The sequence below is a fragment of the Ylistrum balloti genome, unplaced genomic scaffold (genome assembly GCF_031769215.1).
Source record: "Ylistrum balloti isolate Yb309-2 unplaced genomic scaffold, AGI_CSIRO_Ybal_v1 Utg369724, whole genome shotgun sequence".
NCBI lineage: Eukaryota > Metazoa > Mollusca > Bivalvia > Pectinida > Pectinidae > Ylistrum > Ylistrum balloti.
Genome location: NW_026781942.1, coordinates 595,451 through 622,051, shown reverse-complemented (window position 1 = coordinate 622,051; position 26,601 = coordinate 595,451). Strand labels below are relative to the sequence as shown.

General features: G+C 35.7%; 1 pseudogene; it reads right to left on the bottom strand.

The window, feature by feature from the left end:
- Positions 1-18,159, bottom strand: part of LOC132565489 (uncharacterized) — a 63,401-nt pseudogene extending 45,242 nt beyond the window's left edge.
- Positions 18,160-26,601: the final 8,442 nt, after the last annotated feature.

Here is a 26,601-nt window from a genome sequence, read left to right as displayed (position 1 = left end):
CTCACCCTTGCCATGGAAGAAATATAGATTTTTCCATCAAAGGAGATTTTAAAATTGTATAAATGATACAAGCTCAGACAAATATTCAATCAAAATAATCTCAGCAACATTATAAAATATAGGTTAGATATGTCTTTAACATCTAATTATTTCTCAATAAAAAGCTATAATAACTTGCTGACGCATGTTTTGTGATAGATGATATTTTACATTTATTGCATGCAGAGGCTGTTTATTGTGGTATGCCTTCCTGGAAATGAAGTTTGGTTTTTTTTTTTTAACTTTTTCCATAGGTATTGGTTTTCGACATTTGAAACAGAATGGAATAAAAATGATAGCAGAGTTCTTTTTGGGTTTTTTTTGAGGAATGCAGCAGAAAGTTCATATGAAAAAAGTTCAGTGAACTTCAGATGATAAAGACAGAAATCCGTGAAACTGAGACTTGATGTAAAAAAAGTAAATCACACAATCACTCAAAGTGGAGACGGCATTTGCCTTAACTTGAAGAAGCTAAGAGAAGCTTAGGTAAAGTACAGTCTTGTATAACCCACAGGCATCGAGAAAGGTCTGACGTTGTGAGCAAATATCAAAAGGCTAAATTCTTATAGAAACTTCAATCAGCAATGTAGCAACATGGCCTCCTTTTATATATACACTTTATAAACAGTCTACATCACTCGCAGTCTATTACATATGTAGACCTCTTACAGATATCATCTCCATGGTTACATATAAACAAGGCATGTTGCAACATTTTATTCCTCCAATAATGACACAAGGTTTTTTTTTCAAAAAGACTTGCCAAAAGACTGCACTCAATTCCTTTTTTTCTATTCTGGTAGTATTACTAGATAAAAGAATTCATATCAAACCACTAAACCACAACAGACTATCATCCATTGTCTAACACACTAAACCACAACAGACAATCATCCATTGTCTAACACACTAATCCACAACAGACAATCCATTGTCTAACACACTAAACCACAACAGACAATCATCCATTTTCTAACACACTAATCCACAACAGACAATTATCCATTGTCTAACACACTAATCCACAACAGACAATCATCCATTGTCTAACACACTAATCCACAACAGACTGTCTAACACACTAATCCACAACAGACTATCATCCATTGTCTAACACACTAATCCACAACAGACTTTCATCCATTGTCTAACACACTAATCCACAACAGACTTTCATCCATTGTCTAACACACTAATCCACAACAGACTATCATCCATTGTCTAACACACTAATCCACAACAGACTATCATCCATTGTCTAACACACTAATCCACAACAGACTATCATCCATTGTCTAACACACTAAACCACAACAGACTATCATCCATTGTCTAACACACTAATCCACAACAGACAATCATCCATTGTCTAACACACTAATCCACAACAGACAATCCATTGTCTAACACACTAAACCACAACAGACTACCATCCATTGTCTAACACACTAATCCACAACAGACTATCATCCATTGTCTAACACACTAATCCACAACAGACTATCATCCATTGTCTAACACACTAAACCACAACAGACTATCATCCATTGTCTAACACACTAATCCACAACAGACTATCATCCATTGTCTAACACACTAATCCACAACAGACTATCATCCATTGTCTAACACACTAATCCACAACAGACTATCATCCATTGTCTAACACACTAATCCACAACAGACTATCAGACTATCATCCATTGTCTAACACACTAAACCACAACAGACTATCATCCATTGTCTAACACACTAAACCACAACAGACTATCATCCATTGTCTAACACACTAAACCACAACAGACTATCATCCATCGTCTAACACACTAATCCACAACAGACTATCCATTATCCACACCATTGTCTAACACACTAATCCACAACAGACAATCCATTGTCTAACACACTAAACCACAACAGACAATCATCCATTGTCTAACACACTAAACCACAACAGACTATCATCCATTGTCTAACACACTAATTTTAAATGTATTAACAGCTGATCCATTGTCTAACACACTACAAAATTTTATGACAATCATCCATTGTCTAACACACTAAACCACAACAGACTATCATCCATTGTCTAACACACACACTTTGCATTCTATCCACCACAACAAGACCATCCATTTAACACAGACCAATCATCCATTGTCTAACACACTAAACCACAACAGACTATCTCCAATTGTCTAACACACTAAGTGTGTCATCATCCATTGTCTAACACACATTACACAATCAATGCCTAAGGGACAACAACATTACACAATCAATGCCTAACACAACAACATTACACAACAATCCATCCATTGTCAACAACACCTAAACCACAACAGACACATCATCCATTGTCTAACACACTAAACCACACAGACTATCATCCATTGTCAACACACTAAACACAACAGACTATCATCCATTGTCTAACACACTAAACATTACACATCATCCATGTCTAACACACTAAGGGAACACACATCATCCACACACACTAATCCACAACAGACAACATTACACAAACATTACACACTCAATGCCTAAGGGACAACATCATTGTCTAACACACTAATGCACAACAGACAATCATCAATACACAATCAATGCCTAAGAGACAACAACATTACACAACAATACCTAAAGGACAACAACAGACACATCAATGCCTAAGGGACTTAACAACATTACACAATCAATCTAACACACAACAACAATACACAATCAATGCCTAAGGGACAACACAACATTACACAATCAATACCATAACACACTAAACAACATTACACAATCAATGTCTAACACAACCACAACACACAATCAATACCTAAAGGACAACAACAATACACAATCAATGCCTAACACAACAACATTACACAATCAATCTCAAGAATTTTAAATGTATTAACAGCTGATAGATCCCTGATGACTAACAAATTTCTATAAAAACAAAATTTTATGTTGCAATGCAGTGCTCTTGTGAGGGTTATACTCGTAAAACCACTGTCCCTCATAGAACTATTAGTACAGCGATGGTGGACGATTTCAATTTGCATTAATTTTGATTTAAAGTGTCCATCATGAACTGACAACAGGGTTTGCATTCTATCCTCAATTTATCATTCCCAAATCATTAAGACCATATTTAAGCAGAGATTTTATCTGACATTTAGGCAAGACCCTGAACTCAAAACAATAGCTATACTGTTTTTCTAATCTCATCAATGTTTCTTAAATTACATCCATATAGTGTGTCTAAAATGACATCATAATTTTTGCCTCAGGTACAGCCACATTACACAATCAATGCCTAAGGGACAACAACATTACACAATCAATGCCTAAGGGACAACAACATTACACAATCAATGCCTAAGAGACAACAACATTACACAATCAATACCTAAGGGACAACAACATTACACAATCAATGCCTAAGGGACAACAACATTACACAATCAATACCTAAGGGACAACAACATTACACAATCAATGCCTAAGGGACAACAACATTACACAATCAATGCATAAGAGACAACAACAATACACAATCAATGCCTAAGAGACAACAACATTACACAATCAATACCTAAAGGACAACAACAATACACAATCAATGCCTAAGGGACAACAACATTACACAATCAATACCTAAAGGACAACAACAATACACAATCAATGCCTAAGGGACAACAACATTACACAATCAATACCTAAGGTACAACATTACACAATCAATGCCTAAGGTACAGCCACATTACACAATCAATACCTAAAGGACAACAACAATACACAATCAATGCCTAAGGGACAACAACATTACACAATCAATACCTAAAGGACAACAACATTACACAATCAATGCCTAAGAGACAACAACATTACACAATCAATACCTAAAGGACAACAACAATGCACAATCAATGCCTAAGGGACAACAACATTACACAATCAATGCCTACGGGACAACAACATTACACAATCAATGCATAAGAGACAACAACAATACACAATCAATGCCTAAGAGACAACAACATTACACAACCAATACCTAAGGTACATTACACAATTAATGCCTAAGGGACAACAACATTACACAATCAATGCCTAAGGGACAACAACATTACACAATTAATGCCTAAAGGACAACAACATTACACAATCAATGCCTAAGGGACAACAACATTACACAATCAATACCTAAGGTACAACATTACACAATCAATGCCTAAGGTACAGCCACATTACACAATCAATTCCTAAAGGACAACAACATTACACAATCAATACCTAAGGTACAACATTACACAATCAATACCTAAGGTACAACATTACACAATCAATGCCTAAGGTACAGCCACATTACACAATCAATGCCTAAGGGACAACAACATTACACAATTAATGCCTAAGGGACAACAACATTATACAATCAATGCCTAAGGGACAACAACATTACACAATCAATACCTTAAGGACAACAACATTACACAATCAATGCCTAGGGGACAACAACATTACACAATTAATGCCTAGGGGACAACAACAATACACAATCAACGCCTAAGGGACAACAACATCACACAATCAATGCCTAAGGTACAGCCACATTACACAATCAATACCTAAGGTACAACATTACACAATCAATGCCTAAAGTACAGCCACATTACACAATTAATGCCTAGGGGACAACAATATGGTTCGAGATCAGGAGAATAAGGCAGATGTTCAATCAATTCAAAGCCACAATCTTCAATGACAGCCATGGCAATGACAGACTTGTGAACAAGGACATTGTCCTGGTGGAACAACACACCTTTACAGAGCACTTGAATTTAATAATTTCTCTTAACTGCCTAAGAAGTGATGCATAATATGCGCCATTGATTGGCCATTTGGCAGATATTCTACTATCAGAATACCATCAGCATCCCCGATTCCGAGCTCATGGGAAAGTCTTTTTTCTTCTTTGGTAGGGTGAACAAGGTTGCTTTCATAGTTAAGACTATTGTTTGGCCTCTGTGATGAAATGATGGACTCCTGTTTCATCCATAGTCTCAACCCTCTGCAGAAAGTTAGAAGGATTTGCTTCTAAAAGGTTCAGATTAGCACACAACAAATTCTGCCTGGTGTACTTCTACTCAACTGTCGGAAATCTTTGTACCCAAACAGACTGAGAGCTTCCTCACTGCAAAATCTTCCATAAAAATGGAATACTCTCTTTCCTAAACCTAAAAGGTTCAGATTAGCACTCAACAAAGTCTGCCTGGTGTGCTTCTGGTCAACTGTCCAGGATGGGTGTCATCCTCAAGGCTCTGTCCGCCAAGCTTAAATTCTGCCACCCATCTTTTCAGAGTAGCATATGACAGGGCATCATTCCCAAGTGTTGCTATCATATCAGTATGGATATCCTTAGATTCTAGACCTTTCTTATGCAAACAGGAAGTACCAAACCAGGTCAAATAGATAGTAACGGGAAGTACCTACAGCAAAATGAATAAGCAGTAACAGGAAGTACCAACACCAAGTGAAACAGAAAATAACAGTTAGTACCTACACTAGGTGAAACAGAAAGTTACAGGAAGTACCTACACCAGGTGAAACAGAAAGTAACAGGGAGAACCTACACCAGGTGAAACAGAAAGTAACAGGAAGTACCTAAACCAGGTGAAACAGAAAGTAACAGGAAGTACCTACACCAGGTGAAACAGACAATCAACAGGAAGTACCTACACCAGGTGAAACAGAAAGTAACAGGAAGTACCTACACCAGGTGAAACAGACAATCAACAGGAAGTACCTACACCAGGTGAAACAGACAATCAACAGGAAGTGCCTACACCAGGTGAAACAGACAATCAACAGGAAGTACCTACACCAGGTGAAACAGAAAGTAACAGGGAGAACCTACAGCAAAATAAATACATAGTAAAAGGAAGTACCTACACCAGGACAAACAATAGGAAGTCAATAAATATTGACAAAAGGACAAACATTAATACCTGAAAGGACAATTGTCCTGAGACAGAGTGAACAAAACACACACAAACTGTCCAAGCCAATCATCTTTTATCTGTTGAATTATATGGAGATATAGGCTTAAATGAGACAAAGCAACGCCTCTTCAACTGATAATTCTGTTACCCAAGGCCAATACCTTGTTTCTGGCTGGCTCCACACCATGGGAGATTCACTTCTGAAATTTACAAATGTATGATAACATACTTTACACATTCAATCTAAGCTTGTCCTGTATATCCTTTTTCATATCCACTAACCACAAGACTACAATATTAAAACATAACACGATGATACTGTTTTCCTCCGACAATGGACTTGTCCTAGAGGCAAAATGGTGGATGATTCAGCCTGCTTCTGCATAAATAATGTCACTGCTATGATTTAAAATGACACAGCAACATTTTTCAATCCCTGTGATATTAACGATGTACAGTTTGAATAATTTGAATCAAGCAATTATACAGCTAACCTACTTCTGCAAATGTTAAATGTTTCCAAAATTAGAATGGACCATCCTAAACTTTGAGTGCTTGGTTTCGTCAGTAGATTCAGGATATTTCATTTTTAATGCTTATTCAGAATGAACATATATTTACTTACTACATAATGTAGTGTTACAATTCTACCACAATAATGTTGCTTAGGTTTACGAGAAGAATATCTGCAATGTTCACAATACCTACCATGACTAATTTACGATGTTCCATAACTGAGATGAAACTCAAACGCATTAAACTGAATGGAACTGGTATTGAGAAATAGGCAACAAAGATGAACAGAGCCTATCCTACAATTCTCGGTCCAAGATTCAAACATCTTATTTCACTTTGAATCTTATCAAATTCCTTGAATTTGTTGTTTGAATTCACTCTGAAGAAATGAGAATGACTTGGCAAACCTGGAATCTGTTGCAAATAAAGCTCCTGTCTAAATAACAAAGAAGTTTTTGTTGTGTAATTTATAACTATGATCATTATACCAAAGTCTTAAGATTCTAGTGGTAACTCCATCTAACAGTGAATGTATTGAGTGGGGTGTTCCAAGATGCCATTTTTGACTGATTACATAATTTCTAAATATAGCCAAACCTCACACAAAAGAATGCATAAGTAAATGAATGAGGCAAGGCCTAAACACTAGAGGGAAATGATACCAAACTTTTTGAAATACAATGGAATAAGTTTTGCTGTTAAAACCTGAGAGAAGTGCTTAAGTACCTTCTTTTGATAAACTTCAAGCTCCTGTATCTGTGAATAAACCATCTTTTTTGATTTATGAACAATTAAAAAGAATGACTAATAAATCATAAAATTGGTTCTAAATTGGGAATCTCCAGCCAAGATATAGAGGGCTGACTGAATGTCAATTAAAGGAAACGTATTCAACATGTTATGTGTATGTGACGTATCACACAAGTTACAGTGAGAAACACATAAAGGTATCAGTACAACAGTGCTATTTTTTAATAGAAACATTATCTCTCACATATTCCCATTATAAAATTTATAAAATTTACCACTTAAAATTTAAGATTTTCCAATCCTCCAAAAACTATATCATTATGAAATTTAAATCAATCAAATTAACCAAAAAAAAAAAGGCTGGGTGTTACCTATCAATTTTAATTGCTTCCCTGCTACATGAGAAGTGAGTTTACTACAGTGCTCCTATTCAGTTTCTGCTTGAGTGGCTCTCCCCTAATGTGATCTCATCTGATGGAGTGGAGATTGTGAAATAGCCTTGCTACAGAGTCTGGACTATGTTGGATTGTGTTTTTTACCCTCATGTAGAACTTTTAATTTTCCCTGATAAGATATACTCATTGCCAGAGTTGACTTTTTACACTTTAATATCAGAACAATTCAATTAATGTGACAGATTTACGCCTATAAATCGTCATTAACTAGCAGTCGTGACAAAGCTGTAATGGTCCTATAGCCACCATCACTGATCATAATGTTGCTCCCATCATGTCACAGAAGGCCACACCACTCTTCATCATCACTACAATCACATGTGGTCTATATAATACATGTGGTCTCCCTGATTACCAAGCAATGCCAGCTATCATCCTTCACCTCTAAATTGACCTTGACCTCCAAATTGCCCTCTAATGACCTTTACTGACCATTCCCTGCTGAAAGTTGGTATAATGCAGAGATTTAGATGCAAGTAAATAAATCTAATGACATTTACTTTCCTTTTGAATAGCTGTAGTAAAATTTGTTGGAGCAAAAAAAGTAGCTTTTATTGGCAGGCAACCTTTACACTGAGGTTGAAAATAACTAAAACTTTTTATTACATTGAACCCAAAACCAATGGCCTTTATAAGCAAGTATGTATCATATATAAGTGACCTTTATACACAATTATTGTGAAATACAGGTGATAACTCATGGAAAGGTTTTAATACCTACAGTTGGTCTTTATAGACAGGTATCTGAGAAATACACATGTACCCTAATGATACACAAATACCAATGATCCTACATATGTGCCTTAGTGATACACAAATACCAATGATCCTACACATGTGCCTTAATGATACACAAATACCAATGATCCTACACATGTGCCTTAGTGATACACAAATACCAATGATCCTACATATGTGCCTTAGTGATACACAAATACCAATGATCCTACACATGTGCCTTAATGATACACAAATACCAATGATCCTACACATATGTTAATCATGTACCTTAGTGATACACAAATACCGATGATCCTACACATGTACGTTAATGATACACAAATATCAATGATCCTACACATGTTTCTACATAAACAAATCACAGCAACACTACACAATGATGTTAGTAGTAGTATTACACTGGAAACAAATTTCTTGACTAATTTTTGGATGAAAAAACACAGGCAAGTACAAACTGCATGTAAAAACAGAAAATCTATACAAAGTTGACTTAATATCATTTCTCCATATATTTTTCAAAGCAATTCCTTTAAATCTTCTATTAAATTATCCTTGATGTGCATAGTACATTATAACTGACATGTACAAGTACAATTCTAAGGAAGAAATTTATATCAGTTTGAAAAGTTCCCCAGAATTGTGTAAACCATCCTGAAGAAAATTGTCCCTGATTAGACCTGACATTCCATAATTGGTTATAAATCAATTAGCTTCAGCCATGGCTGGCCACACAAATCTAATAGGCTGATAACTGCCTAGGAACCTGGCCCCAGGCGGGGTCAGATGGATGTGACTACAACCATTCTATTCCTTACTGTGATTCATTTCTAATGTAATAAAAACTGCTTTTGCCAACAGGAGAATTCCTTTATCCATCAATAAAAAGAACCCCTTCTTGGTTCATTATACTTCTTTTCTGTTTATCAAAAAACACTTATTTCATTCTATTCTCTTTTCTTTGCTGTTTATTAAAATCTGGACTAAGTTTATAGGCATATCTAGATACCAACAAGTTTGATTACAAACAATACATTGATGTTAAATCTATAGATCTTCTATGTGTTGTAGAATTATCATAACACAATAATTTCCTAGTACTTTTTTGTTAAGTAGATATTGAGTGTTAGATCAACGTCAGCAAGATACAGGTTCATTCTGCCAAGTGTAGTATTACACTAGGGATCCTAACAGTATTCTTTATACAGGTATACCATTCTGGGATGTCTGTCATCACCCCAGGGATCCTAACAGTATTCCTGATACAGGTATACCATTCTGGGACGTCTCCTGTCATCACCCCAGGGACCCTAACAGTATTCCTTATACAGGTATACCATTCTGGGACATCTCCTGTCATCACCCCAGGGACCCTAACAGTATTCCTTATACAGGTATACCATTCTGGGACATCTCCTGTCATCACCCCAGGGATCCTAACAGTATTCCTTGTACAGGTATACCATTCTGGGACGTCTCCTGTCATTACCCAAGGGATCCTAACAGTATTCCTGATACAGGTATACCATTCTGGGACGTCTGTCATCACCCCAGGGACCCTAACAGTAATCCTTATACAGGTATACCATTCTGGGACATCTCCTGTCATCACCCCAGGGACCCTAACAGTATTCCTTATACAGGTATACCATTCTGGGACATCTCCTGTCATCACCCCAGGGATCCTAACAGTATTCCTTGTACAGGTATACCATTTTGGGACGTCTCCTGTCATTACCCAAGGGATCCTAACAGTATTCCTGATACAGGTATACCATTCTGGGACGTCTGTCATCACCCCAGGGATCCTAACAGTATTCCTTATACAGATATACCATTCTGGGACATCTCCTGTCATCACCCCAGGGATCCTAACAGTATTCCTTGTACAGATATACCATTCTGGGACATCTCCTGTCATCACCCCAGAAATCCTAACAGTATTCCTTATTCTAAATATTATTTTATTACACTATAAACTAAATGATTTCCCTACACAAGTCTGTGAGCAAGTAAAATAAACTATCATGATATAGCCTTCAATTTTACTATCCCTATTCTGTTTCATATACCGTAAATTTTCGCGTATAGTGTGCACTTTTTCAAGCTAAAACTGTCGTGTCAAAAAGGGGGTGCGCATTATACGCAGGAACATGTCATTCTTGGGGTTATCATTCCCGATTTCTGCGTCCGCCATATTGGATTACCTCCCTTCACATTGTTACATGTAAAAGTCGTCGGTCTTATATGATAGTTTGAAGATAAAAACAACAACAAATAAAATAAAATAAATTTTGAATGTTTTAATCATCGGCCATTCACGCTAGCATTACGGTGAATCATTTTTTTTGTTTCCCGTCATTCGAATAGTGACGGTCTTACTGGTCGGGGCTATAGTAGTGTTTAAATTTCTGTCTCATTTTGGTGATGTATCTGTGGAATTCAATGAGTCCGGAAGTTTTGGGGCGATTGTCGTTCTGTTCATAAATCGGACAGCCCATCCCACCGATCCCAAAGTTGGTGACCCCATGACCTCTCTTGATTTACATGGTCCGCACGCGCAGTTCTGTTGTACTGGCAGCGATACCGGCATCTCGGTGATCACATACAAAGTTGAACAGCTCTTTCTCCATCTCTGGGTGCTTCGCTGTCGCACCTATGTCAGCCCTTCTGGTCAGTGGTTGGGACTTTAGACGGTCAAATGGCGTTCACAGTTTCCCCATGTCGAAGTCGGTGTAAACAATCTATAATTAAGTACCTTCCGATACCGCAGTAGGTACAGATATGGGGACAAGGTATGATTGAAACTTTTCAGACAGTTAAAACAACATCGTTTACTGAGCAATAGTACACATTCAGCCAAAGCTGGGTGTCATCAAACTCCTCATACTCAACGTGTTTGTTACCTGTTAAGAACCGTTAATTATCCAATTAGCCAAGCCTTTCATGCTTGTTAAGTCAGGTAACTGCGTGAATTTGTTTATATAAGGTAATTAAATATGTTAGGGTCACGATGATTGTGGTTTCCTAATTATCAATGGATCAAACCACAACTGTTTCATCGCGGTAACCAGTAATCAATTAATGTTTCTGATTTTTTTGTTTTAATCTGACCCCAAAAAAGTACCTGCGCACTATACCCGTGTGCGCACTATACCCACAAATTTACAGTAATCTTTAGGCAAATCCAGGTTACTTTCTGCGGTTTTGTGGGTTTTTTTCAGAAATTTTGGTTGCTGTGTCAAAAATATGTGATTTCAGTACCATTTCATCTCACCCTGAAATCCATTGACCTTTCAGGGTCACAATTTTGGTCTTGATTTTTCAAGGTTATGACGTCATTAACAAATTGCCATAGAGACGAACATACTGCATATGGAAAATAGTTACCGAGCCAAAAATTTCCACTGACCAATCAATTGCTGATACATTTTAAATGAATTAGAATCTGTGTTATGTGTATATTTTCTTTCATCAACAACAGCCTTGGGGTATTCAGGGATGAGAATTTTACGATGATCATATCATGTATATAACCTAATAAAACAGACTTGTATTACCTCTAACAGTGCATGATTTCCACCTAACAGTCCTAGTAACAGAAAACTTGATTTGTTCTTTTTCTTTTTAGAACTGTGTCAAATTCCAGGGACATCTCTTCCTACAAGCATATCCACTCACACACAGTTGATACTCTCACCAAGGGCTGTCACAAATAAGCAGAATCTTAAGAATCATTTGAAATAAGAGGTCGAAGGTTGGAGACTTTCCCAGATGGATGGAAGCTGAACCCACTCCTACCCGCATACAAAGGTTTCAACTCTCTAGATCTCAGAGGTAAATATTTTTCAGAAGTGCCCAAGCCTCAGAAAAACCTCATAACCTCCCTGACTCCACAGGAAGACTTTTATAATAGCTACCAATATTTGTCAGCTGGAATTACTGTTTAGTATCTGCAGTGCTTTCTATAAATTGTATCTTTTAATTGGATCTTAATTTCCCTATCTTTCCGATAATGTTGGACCACAAAAGTTAAAAATTATTTTTAAATGATTCCCATTCAGAAATATGAATATTGGTGAAATTTTGATCTCCTAAAATCAAGAACAATTATACTGATACACAGTTAGAAGTGATACTATGATACATATCCGTTTTACATCAAGAGGCCCATGGGTATCATGGTCAGCTAAGGTTTTCTTTTGTGGCATTACTTGAAATACATGTAATGCTAGTGTAACAGAGGTCATTATCTATTTCAAAGCCTCTGCTCGGATTCAAACCCAAGACCTCTGGCTTACTTGTCTGACGATCAAACAATCCAGCTAAAGAGCTCTAGCTGTGCAGTATATTGTGGTTAGTACTTTACCAGGGTCACACACGTGTAGAAAGTGCTTGTACCAAGAAAACCATGATTGATTCTAGGTCACTAAGTTGGAAAATACTCCTTTTGGTCCTGCAAGCCTCTGGGGTTACTACAGGCATACTATTATCTGTTATCTGTAACAATTCCAGTAAAAGTTTGAGTATTTCTGAAAGAGTTATGAAGTTAAAAGTAAACATTTTGGTAGAACATCTTGAGACAATTCAATCATGAAGTGCGTTGGTTTCTACCATATCTTGGTCTTTAGGAAAAGACTTTTGAAATTTAAACCGATTCTGCCCATCAATCAAGCCCCATCATAGTAGGGATGATATAATTAACAATTTGATATAATCTAAAGACAGGTAACAAATAACTAGTGACAAAAGGCGATCGCAGTAGATCGTATATCACATGTGTCAGGTTTTTTTGGGTTTTTGTTGTTTTTTTGTTTTTTGAGAAATAATAATACTAAAGAGATTAAGCAATGTAAAATAACCCTACATAATATTGGAACTAGCCCTCAGCATTGTCAAAACATCTTTGTTCACATTTAGACAGTAACCTAAACTGTTCCAAGAATTAACAAAGGAAAGTCATTAAAATGGAATGAAAGACTGTAATTTGCATGTTGCTGAATACACTTCCATCCTATAATCATATTCAAACAATTCAATCTAGATCGCCTGACACACAGATTAAGAATTTATTGCTTGCATCTCAATCATCACCAAAACATGTGAGAAATTGGCGGGTAGGATAGACTCTTCAGGACTTCCTGTTTACAGCGAAATAAATGATTCTAATTAAACAGCACACTGCTCTATACACAAGTTATCTTAGGACCGTTAAACTTGTGTCATGATTACAGCCATGTATAACCATGGGCACAGTCACTATCCAAACATATGTTTCTTAAGAGTCAATGACCTTTGACCTTCATTAAAATTGCAGATCAACAAACATGCTAGGACTTGATACTTTTTCATCAACAGACATCTCAACAATTTGCTTAGTGTCAAATGATTTTTTTTTTTTTTCCAGCATAATCTAATTTATTTCTCAATATTTTCCAACTGTTCAACCAGAAACAAAAACACTCCACAGAAGTGAATTAAGATAAAACAAACTTTTGTAGGGCTACCTATGGTGCCAAAATCCAAGATGTCTACTGGTAGTCATTTTTATCTTAAATCTTTTTTTAAAATCAAATCTGAGTGATTAAATGATGTTTAACTAAGCATCAGTATGTAGACACATTGATGGTTTTTCAAAGATTCCTGATTATCAGACCACTGTGTAACTTGTATACAGGTCAATATATAGTAATAATATATATCATTTTCTTTTCTTCCTTGTATTTGTAAGAAGATGCAAGAGTGCTTGGCAATTAAAATCAGCCGTTTATGACCTTGAATGCAATGTAATGTCATTTGTTTTAAGAAACTTTTGGCGCTGTATTCTTTGGACTTACTGGCCAAAGGTCAGGATTCTAGAGGAATTTTTGGTTAATCAAAAGATGTTGTATTGAGTATTATGGCAAACTTTGACTCCTTTAACAAAGGTCAAGTTCATTTCATTTCAAACTGCTGTGGTCTTCATCTTTGAACTCACTTAGATATATTACCCTAAGGTCAGAGTTGGGTTTTTTTGGCTTACAGAGAAAAACTTTTTGAGTCTTTTTATAATGTTGACATCCTGTGAAATTGAATATAGGTCAAGGTAATTTTCTTTCCCAAACTTTTTGGCACTTAATCCTTGGAGAATACTGGTGTGCTGACAAATTCCACTTAGATGTTCAAACAAATATGACCTCTGTGATTGTAAACTGTAGGTTATCTAAATTTGCTAACTTTCAAAAAACTTCAGGCTGAGATCTTACTACCAAATTATCACTTTTCAAATCCTTGTACTTGATAAAAAAACAGTTGTTTGTGTCTGATCAGATTTCCAGTGACCTTTAATATAAGTCATTATCTTCTTTTTTGCAGATTGAAACACTTTAGAGATATACTAGTCATGTATCTTATTATTATAAGGCATTTCATTTAATCAGAAATAATCATTTGAACATATATTAACGAATTTGACACATTTGACCTTGAAAATGGGTTAAGATCATTTGTTTTCAAGAAATCTATTAAAGAAATATCATGACCATATACTGTATGGTGATGGAGTTGATGGAGGTGAAACAGACAATGGAAATCATGTCACATCACATGATCACTTGGCCCTTAGGCCAGAAGAGGTCAATTGCACCATTCATCTCCACCATACCGCACAATGCCTTATGTCTACAGAGTTACATCATGGAAACCATGAATAGTGGATCCTTTAATGCTACACATTAATGTAGAAGGACTTTCCAAGATATACTCCAAGAAATTCAGCCGTTTACCATTAAGACCGAATTATCATGTAACATTTTGGTGAATTGCTACTATTGTGTAAAAGAAGCTAATTAGTTGTGATACAGAAGTTAGAGAACTTACCTTGTAAACAGCTGAGCAGTTCCACGCTCTACAAGGAGGATCCAGATCCCAAGGCCTTACAACAATGGCTGCCTTATCTTCCAATTCAAATTCAAAGGTCAAATTTGTTCCCATGGAAACAGAAGCCTCAATGTTAAATGGTTCATCCTTGAACACTCGCATGAAAGGTTGATCCTGTGAGGTCCAGGGGTCAGGTGTGCATGAAGGCAGGTCTGCAATATGTTGCAATAGAGAGATCAGCAAATCTCTTGGTTCTGGGTGGATCACATTGACGACCACTTCAATCTCAGCCTGTGACAGGATGTTACTCACATTGACATCTGTTAAGTAAAAGGTGTGATCATCAGTGGTTTATATAGAGAAATAGAAAAGAAGTGCTGTAATGATAATAAGTTTCAAATTAATATACAAAACCACAGTTTATGTTATACCATGATTAAGTATACAACTGTCTCCACTCCTTAAACCTCAAATGTCTGATGTCTACAACATGCTTTGAGGGCATAAATAGTTTGACAAAATATTCAAATAAATTTTTCAAATTAATGCAATAATGCCCAATAGGGATTTAGGAACAAGTCAAGAACAAGTTTAAATAAACACTGAGCACCAAATGTTGTAGGATGCTTTGAGGGTATGAATTGACTACTGACAGTCTTGCTAAATTATAGCTTTTATGATGATATTCAAACCTCAGGCACATATAGGGTGAATTTTTGATACACTGCTACAATACCATGAAGCAAAAATTGTATGTAATAACACATCGATGAATTACTGTGGCCAATCCACTGCTATCTACCGCTATTATATCCTGAAACCTAACATACTAAGACACCTCCTTGTAAACAGAAAGTACATCAAACAACATATCTGCCAGTTAACTCAGGTCACCTTTCTTAGCTGCTATCTAAAACACCTAAACCAAATATTTTATATGTATACTGTACATAATAAAACAATTCTGATTGATTGACTGACTGACTGATAGATTAATTGATTAATTGATTGATTGATTGACTGACTGCTTGATTGATTGATTAATTGATTGATTGATTGATTGATTGACTGATTGATTGATTGATTGATTGATTGATTGATTGATTGCCTGACTGCTTGATTGATTGATTGATTGATTGATTGATTAATTGATTGATTGATTGACTGACTGCTTGATTGATTGATTAATTGATTGATTGATTGACTGACTGCTTGATTGATTGATTGATTGATTGATTAATTGATTGATTGATTGACTGACTGCTTGATTGATTGATTGATTGACTGCTTGCTTGCTTACCGACTGACCGACCGACTGCTTGTTTGATTGATTGATTGACTGATTTCACAGGTTTTATATCTTCTTTTACAGACATTGGCCTTCCAGTAGACAAAAGAATATCAACTGAATATTACTATTACTTTTATAGTGCAAATGGTACCTCTATTGATATTATTTTTGGGAAAAAGGAATTATTTTACAGCTTGGAGTATTTTTTCTCTTCAATTACAGTGCAATCGGCCAAACAGAAATTTTGAGTTACTTCCTTTGTAAGAATTTCCATTTTTCATTTTAAATACCACTTATTTTCAATACATATGTAATAATGATGTCAACACAAGCATGGCCCACAATAGAACATAAGGGAAATTGCCATTAAAAGTAAGGTTAATATATAGGAAAGGACTGGAATATAGGGTTAATCTTTAACTACAGAGAAAGCTTGGCAAAGTTTGTAAGATACAGCAATGGCCTAGAAAACAAAACATTTCCTTTAACTGAAGAACAAAAGAACAACACCATTCAAACTAGTGCTTTATGTATATGACACATATAATACCAATGTTTCTATTAGATATGTCACTTGGAAATGTGAACAACACCAGACTGTTTCTATCATTGGTATTAAACATATGGATTATGTAAGTCTATTTCTCATCAGTCTATCTAAACAATTTATTAACAAATTCTTGCAATCCAGAAAATAGATATGTACGCTAGGATGAAGACATTCAACATGCCACTTGTTGACTTTCTGAATATGTATTTGGTATGGATATTGACTCCGTTATAGACATAGGGCAGGTCATGTGATCTTCATGGAATGTTACGGATAACCAATACAACCTCGTACATGCATCAGGCGATTTACTGCATGCTAAAATGACTAATTATCCATATACACAGACAGGTTGATACAGACATTCCAATACATTCATCTTTACCATTCTCACATTCTTAATGAGCTTTGATATACAGTGTTGGTGTAATTAAGTCTAGGTTGTATGTATATTTCTCTATTCCATCTACGCCCTTTATGATTTATTCTGATCAGTCTCAAAATCAAAAGGGCACAACTCTGGTCCAAGAGGAACCTTCACATGAAATTTGAGAAAGATCCATCTGGAGCTTCTCTAGGAAAAATAATAAAAATTTGTTTCAGGATGGATGACAGAAAGACACTGACATATGATGGACTTTGGAGGAAAGATGATTCGAATACCCAACATCTACTGATGATTGGCTAAAATAATCTTAAAATCCCATATCTCCAAATTCTTGAATCTTTAAATAAATATAGTACAAACAGCAGAGTAATATGTATATGAAATTTACCTGAAGATCCTTAACAAGTGTGTGAACCATAATGATATTAAGGCAAGAGATTTAATGTCTGTGATGGATGCCAGGCCAATGGTCATATCAAACATTTCCTCAAATGTAATACAAACTTGCTCCATACATAAAACTACTTCCACAAGATTTACAAGGTTTAAGTTTGTCGTTACTAACCATCCATTGTTAATAGAATTTTTCTCAAAAAATAAAAAAAAAACAGCCAGACATTAAGTGCATTGTTTGCACATGAATCGTGAGGTGGTCACAGTCTGCTGATTTTATCGTATGACAACTTCCTGTTGACTCTGGACGACATTGCAATCTTCAGATTTTTGATGGTGCATGCTTTCGTAACCCTTGGTTACTGAAGAAAAGGCCATAAAGGATATCACTACAGCTATTCTGGTTAATCATTGATTAGATGGGCCTGTATTTTCAGTATAAGCTGTGTTGGCCATTCAGCTAAATCAACAGGATACTGTTTCCGTGGCAATATGTTATAACGGTACGGAAATGCTGAAAATTTAATAAATAATCCCCCTACCTCTATCCCCACCACCACCAATACCAAAAAAGACTGAGAAAACAAACATAAAACCTGTAAAAAACGGTTGTTTTTTAGTAATAAAAACTTTGTGCTCCATCTATTATAATGTGGCAGATTAAAGTTAGTTTAACAGATAGAAAATGTTTGGCTTTTTAAATATTTTCATCCTCCGAATATAGAATTATAGAATATAACAAATGAAATATTTTAGAACATATATACATGTAAAAACTGCTGTTTCCCCTTCAGATACTGAAATCATTAAATATCATTAAAATTAAAGTGAAAATTTATAAATTTTGAATGTGGAATGTAATATAGAAACCATTTCTTCAACATTCTATTGATGTAGTGGATGTGGTCCTTCAATAGCAGGAACTAGACATGAAGTTAACATGCCCACTAATATCACCACCCTGCATTTACACATTAAAATCACTAAAGGTAAATAGTCTGTAAGATTGTTTGTGAAAATAGACGTGTCAATGTACTGCTGACATAAAAATCGTGGTAGAAATAAAAAAAACTGAAAAAAAGTGTCTGAAATAATTTTAAACAAGAGGCCCATGGGCCTTAACTTTCACCTGAGGTCTTCAGGCCTTTAAACAGTTTTAGAACCTGTCTGTCATCATTGGAGCAGACAGAACAGAACTGATATATGCATACTCACAATGTTTAAAATGTTTCTTAGTTTGAAGGCTTAATTTTCAATTAAAAAGAACTGATGGTAATGTTGTTGTAGTTTAGCATATTTGACTCTGTCACCATGAATGAAGGTCAAAGTCAGTCATTTAACCAAACATGATAGCGCTTCATCCCAGCATGCTACTGGCCCAATATCATGACAGTGAGTCATTTGGTTATTGAAAAGAAGTCAATAAAAGATTTTGACACATTTGACCCCTGTGACTTTGAAAATAGGCCAAGGTCATTCATTTAAACAAATTTGGTAATTCATCCCAGCATGCAACTGGCCTAATATCATAAGCCTGGAACGTTTGGTTATTGAGAAGAAGTTGTTTAGATATTTGAACACATTTGACTCCTGTGACCATAAAAATAGGTCAAGGTCATTTATTTGAAAAAAAATTGTAGCCCTTTAGCCCAGCATACAACTGGCCCAATACCATGACCCTGGGTTTGCTTATAGAAAAGAAGTAAAAAATGTAAACTGTTTACAACACATGACGCACAAAGCCAGACAAAAGACCATTGCAATAGGTCACTTGAGACAAATAAAAACCATAAGTGTACATCTATGGGGTACTTTCAAATTAAACAAACCAACTTTTCATGAAAGGAGATTTACCCTACAGAGAATTAAAGGTGCCACCTGTTGTAAGTAACTTGATTATGTGCTGAAATTAGTCACATCATCCAGTTTTTTTTTCTAGATCTTGTAAACAAAATTGTATAGTATAATGTAAACCTGCTTTTGGCAAAGTTCATGAGCACACAGTTTCCTTAAAATGTGTTGAGAGAGTAAGCAATATTTCTCAGAAAGACAAAATACATATAGAAATATAAAGTTGATATAGAGGGTGGTCAAATGGTGGAAAGTAAGATGTAATTGTAGAAGGTAGTAAATGATTATAAAAGTGAGAGAAACAATTATCTAACATTACACAGACAGAAATCCAGATGTTCCACCAAGTAAACTAGATCATATTGGGAAGAACTTTTGTCTGGTGTGTCATTTCACTGGAGGTATAGACAGAGTCTCCAATGAGCTGCCCAATATAATGGCTGTCTCCTCTCTCTACGTGGACTAGCTAACCACATCTAATTTGTCTACTAACTTATCTCTCCTTAAATGGAAACCTAGAATAAGATGTATCCAAGAGATTTTTAGTGGCATTTCTTTATAATTTCAATATTCTTCTGTTAATGGGTTAAATCTCTTCATCGACAAGGTACTGTCTAATATTTCTCATCTTCACCTACCAGGTACTGTCTAATATTTCTCATCTTCACCTACCAGGTACTGTCTAATAATTCTCATCTTCACCTACCAAGTACTGTCTAATATTTTTCATCCCCACCTACCAAGTACTGTCTAATATTTTTCATCCCAACCTTCCAAGAACTGTCTAATATTTTTCATCCCCACCTACCAAGTACTGTCTATTATTTCTCATCCTCACCTACCAAGTACTGTCTAATATTTCTCATATTCTCCTACCAGGTACTCTCCAATACTTCTAATTTACATCTATCTAAGGCACATCCTAATATTTTTAAACTTCACCTACCTAGGTACTATGCAATATTTTTCAGACAGGATTTCTTCCTGTAAAGTTTGGAACCTTTAAATCTTCTTAATTAACATAACGGGCTGAAAAAATTGACTTTTATCTTCATGTTAAACTTTGGTTTAAAAATGGCAGATTTTTTTCTTTAAAATCGAAATGAATAAAAAGTATAATTGAAGTTGCTTTACGATCATCCAGCCAATTTGTCAATCCACCAACACCAACAGCCTCGCCAGTGTCATATACTAAGTGTCATGTACTATTAAATCAGAAGTTCAGCACACAAATATAATGACGATGCTATTTATAACTACATACTCATTCAACACATTATGAGTTTCGGAGTCTTACAACTGTATTACAATGCTCACCTATTATACAACAAATCATGATTTATAAATACATTTTCTTTCTAGAAAGGACCAACTTAAATGATTTTTAAAAAAATATTTTTCAAAAATAGATTTCAATTTAAAAGAATTTTATGAAGAAAATGTTTTTTAATTCTTACAAATTACATAGGTCAGAAATAATTTGATATTCAATTTTAGCACAGAAATGTAGCTAATGTTATTTGGACAGATGTTTTGAAGCTAACAAAGCTGGTTACAATATAAAGTTTGTGTACCTACATCCCTGAACATCCAATATACACATTAGATAATAATAAATGGTTTTGTGTTGAATAATTTATATCTGACTCCGTTATACGACATCGAATTAAGAAATTTACACTGTAAAAACACTTGCGTAAATTGATCATTTAGCCAACAAAATTATTATGGCTTGTAATTGTCATTCTAAATAGGGACAGCAGATGAATGCTGGTTAGGTAACTGTCTCATCACATAGGGACAGGAGATGAACACTAGCTAGGTAACTGTCACACCAAGTGGGGACAGGAGATGAACATTAGCTAGGTAACTGTCTCATCATATAGGGACAGGAAATGAATATTGGCTCAGTTACCCATTTGATATTAAACAGCAAGTAATGGAGTCCTGTCTCAATAAAAACCTCTATACTCATGTATGCTATTACTGTCAAGTATTGTCAAAGTGTTCTTCAAAGTTTTAATAGCACCTTTGACAAAAAGGAACCTACTGGAATGATGATATTGATGCCAGAGATAACAATAGGACAGCAAGGACTGGACTAAATGGATCAGTTAGGACTTCACAGTACCGGACTGAAATGAACACAAATGAGGACATGACAGGATTACACAAGACATGACTAGACTGGACACAACGGAGTAGGGTGGACAGAGGACAGGATAGGCCTACACATGACATGACTGGACTGGACACAACTGGATGGGCTAGACAGAGGACAGGATAGGCATACACATGACATGACTGGACTGGACACAACTGGGTGGGCTGGACAGAGGACAGGATAGGCCTACACATGACATGACTGGACTGGATGCAACTGGATAGGACAGGACAGAGGACAGGATAGGCCTACACATGACATGACTGGACTGGACACAACTGGGTGGGCTAGACAGAGGACAGGATAGGCATACAAATGACATGACTGGACTGGACACAACTGGGTGGGCTGGACAGAGGACAGGATAGGCCTACACATGACATGACTGGACTGGATGCAACTGGATAGGACAGGACAGAGGACCAGTTAGAACTGTGTAATGAGAGCATATTTCAACATATTGCTTTCTGAGAACATATTTAAATATACTGGGTTGTCGTGTGGTACAATGGTAATGCACTTTCCTTTCACTCAGGCAATTAAATGAGGAATGGTATGGGGGTCATCTGCCCCCAACTAAATGAGTTTTCACTGGGTACTCCGGTTTCTTCCCAACGTAGAGTCTCTCCAATGTTCCAATGATAATATACCATAACTAATTAGCTTGTTTCTGCAATGGTTGTAAAACACATGAAGTTTATACTTTTTAATTCACCAACTTAGGAGGTGACATTTCAATTGACTGTACCCCAGTAAAGTCTATATAAAGTGTATCTTTGATTTAAAAGCAACCAGACTGTTTATCCATATATAGTGGCCAACAATAACATATCATTTCTACAGAAAAATCATATGGTATGATTTCTAAAGTTAGTGTCAGCCTATCAACATCAACACACAAAAAATCTTTGATCTTCTTTCATATTTTATACAAAAGGACAACATCACAGTAAAAGAGATACAGCTTTGAACACAAAGAATGCTACCTCATATGGTGATAATGATTCTTGGTCATTCTCAGTCAATCAAGTACAAAAGCTAAATAGATATGTTGTGAACTCTGATTTTTCTTTAGTATTATGTCTACAAATTTTACAAAGTTCTACACTCCTACTGCTTTTTAAGATGTAGATACATTAATTAACATGTGAATGATGATCACAGTCATTTTAGTTGTCACTTACTTTCATCCATGACAACGTTACACCTTGAGTCTAAAATTCTCACCTGACCATCTATTGTCCTAACACACACCATACAACCTACAGGTAAATGTTTTACCTGCTTCCCACCAACTTCCCAGCCTGAGGGTCAATAACACAAATAACAAATCTGATGATGTGGTCACATGATCAGATTGGCGGCCATGTAAATGAGAGCAAAACACAGTGAAATGACAGCTACTTAAGAGAAACAGGCAGACTTCAAAGCATGCGTGTATACCTAGAGGAACAATACTGTTTGTAAAGACCAAACATACAGTCATATAAGCGTGTAAAGTTAATGAGCTAGAAAAACAACTGGACAAGGTTTTAAGCGATATAGTACTGCTGAGTAGTTAATTTATTTCATCCTTAGAATGTTGTCTGTGTGTGTGTTTTACAAGGTCACTGTCTCTTAAAATAACAACAGAAACACAGGCAATAACATTCTCCATTTTCCATTTTTCTTACATCAAAGTAGCTAATGTACTAAAACAAATTGATATCAATTACAGAAACATGTTTATTTTGTTTTGGTATACCATGACTTGTGGACTTATCAACTTGTTGACTAATAATTCATGTTGTTATTTTTTTCTTGATTTCAAAATGATCCCCATATCTGCTTAAAAGGTCTGTCAAGAAAGGTCTGTTAAAAACATAACTTTTAATGATGCGCAAGAAAAAAAGAGTGGTGAAGTACTAGGTAATATACTTTATCACACTTGTTTCCGATATAATGATGAGTAGGAATACAAAAAAGGTTAAATAATATACTTTATCACACTTGTCTCCGATATCATGACGAGTTGGAATACAAAAGTAGTGAAATAACATACTTTATCACAATTGTCTCTGATAATACACATTTTCCTTCAAGTGAAACAAATGTTATTTGTATGGTCTTATCCGAGATCTGGCTCATAAACAGTTTCAATGCCAACCCATGCCGATATCTTGATTGCCATGACGATATTTCGTCATCAGGATAAAAAATGACATCATCAAACACTTAATTTTGCACAAGACAGCACCACAGAACAACAGAGAGACAAAGACTAGCAGTTTGCAAACCGTAAAACGAATTTTAAATTTGTTTGCTGTTTGGATAAAGGCGACAGGCGAAAACATCAAAAAGGAAGAAAGAAAAAAATTTAAGAACTTAATGTGAAAGAAACAACACATTTGTAGAAAGCATTAAGAAAAAAAACCAAAAGAGTAAGGGTAATCGTGCGAGATTGTGTTTTAATTATGTTCCTTGATTTTAAAACAGCAATGTACCATGTTTTTTTCATAACTCATAATGTTGATAATATGAAATTATTAACTTGTTAAATTATATTTTTGTTTTGTTTCAAAAGTGTGTGGTTAAAAGATTATAATATGAATATATTGATAGCACACCCATTACCAGCCTTTGGTGATATCCCTCATGCTTTCAGGCCTTACACTTCTATCAGGTCCACAAATTTATAAAAGGAGTGTTATCAAAACAGTCACATGACAACCTCTACTTAAGGCAAGGATTCAATCTAGGATTTTAAGTGATTATAAATCATATTATGTGTAGGTTCAAATTTCAGCTAAACTCCATACATAGGATCTCGTGTTGATCATATAGTAAGATGTGTCTGAATAAAAGTTCAGAGACAAAGGACTAATTAATTACAATAACATAAGTTGGTAAATCTATGGACTAAGGAATGGAAGTAAGTATAGGTGAGATTAAAGCTAGACATGAGTCAACTGCAATATTATTACTGTACACATCTTAATTAGGGTCTAAAATACTCATCACATGGAATTGTCAGTTGACTATTGTATTGTATTGGAATTACTAGATTCCTATCATGTGAAATGGACAGTTGTCTACTGTGTGAAATGGTCAGTTGTCTATTGTGTAAAATGGTCAGTTGTCAACTGTGTGAAATGGTCAGTTGTCTACTGTGTGAAATGCTCAGTTGCCTACTGTGTGAAATAGTTGTCTACTGTGTGAAATGCTCAGATGTCTACTGTGTGAAATGGTCAGTTGTCTACTGTGTAAAACAGACAGTTGTCTACTGTGTGAAATGGTCAGTTGTCTATTGTGTGAAATGCTCAGTTGTCTTCTGTGGGAAATAGTTGTCGACTGTGTGAAATGGTCAGTTGTCTACTGTGTAAAATAGACAGTTGTCTACTGTGTGAAATGGTCAGTTGTCTACTGTGTGAAATGCTCAGTTGTCTTCTGTGGGAAATAGTTGTCTACTGTGTGAAATGGTCAATTGTCTGCTGTGTAAAATGGTCAGTTGTCTTCTGTGTAAAATAGTCAGTTGTCTACTGTGTGAAATGCTCAGTTGCATACTGTGTGAAATGCTCAGTTGTCTGTTGTGTGAAACGGTAAGTTGTCTACTGTGTGAAATGGTCAGTTGTCTACTGTGTGAAATGGACAGTTGTCAACTGTGTGAAATGCTCAGTTGTCTACTATGTGAAATGGACAGTTGCCTACTGTGTGAAATAGTCAGTAGTCTATTGTGTGAAATGGACAGTTGTCTATTGTGTGAAATGGTCAGCTGTCAACTGTGTGAAATGGTCAGTTGTCTACTGTGTGAAATGGTAAGTTGTCTTCTGTGTGAAATGGACAGTTGCCTACTGTGTGAAATAGTTGTCTACTGTGTGAAATGGTCAGTTGTCTACTGTGTGAAATAGTTGCGTACTGTGTGAAATAGTTGTCTACTGTGTGAAATGGTCAGTTGTCTACTGTGTGAAATGGAAGTTGTCTACTGTTTGAAATGGTAAGTTGTCTACTGTGTGAAATGGACAGTTGTCTACTGTGTGAAATGGACAGTTGTTAACTGTGTGAAATGGTCAGCTGTCTAATGTGTGAAATGGTCAGTTGTCTGCTGTGTGAAATGCTCAGTTGTCTACTGTGTGAAATGGTCAGCTGTCAACTGTGTGAAATGGTCAGTTGTCTACTGTGTGAAATGGACAGCTGTCAACTGTGTGAAATGGTCAGCTGTCTACTGTGTGAAATGGTCAGTTGTTTACTGTGTGAAATGGACAGTTGCCTACTGTGTGAAATGGTCAGCTGTCAACTGTGTAAAATGGTCAGTTGTCAACTGTGTGAAATGGTCAGCTGTCTACTGTGTGAAATGGTCAGTTGTTTACTGTGTGAAATGGACAGCTGTCAACTGTGTGAAATGGTCAGTACTAAAAAGTTATAACTTTTAATGCTAGATTGGAACCAGGACTAAAATATTATGAAAGGATGAATAAGCCAGATAAGTACATTACTCTGAGGCGATATTTCTGTTTCCAAGTGAAACATTTAACATTTAAACCAGGGTTATCAACATTAAATAGGTTTATCTCGTCTAGATAATGAAGGAGTAGAAACAGAGTACAGTAATCATTTTTTCGTTGTAATT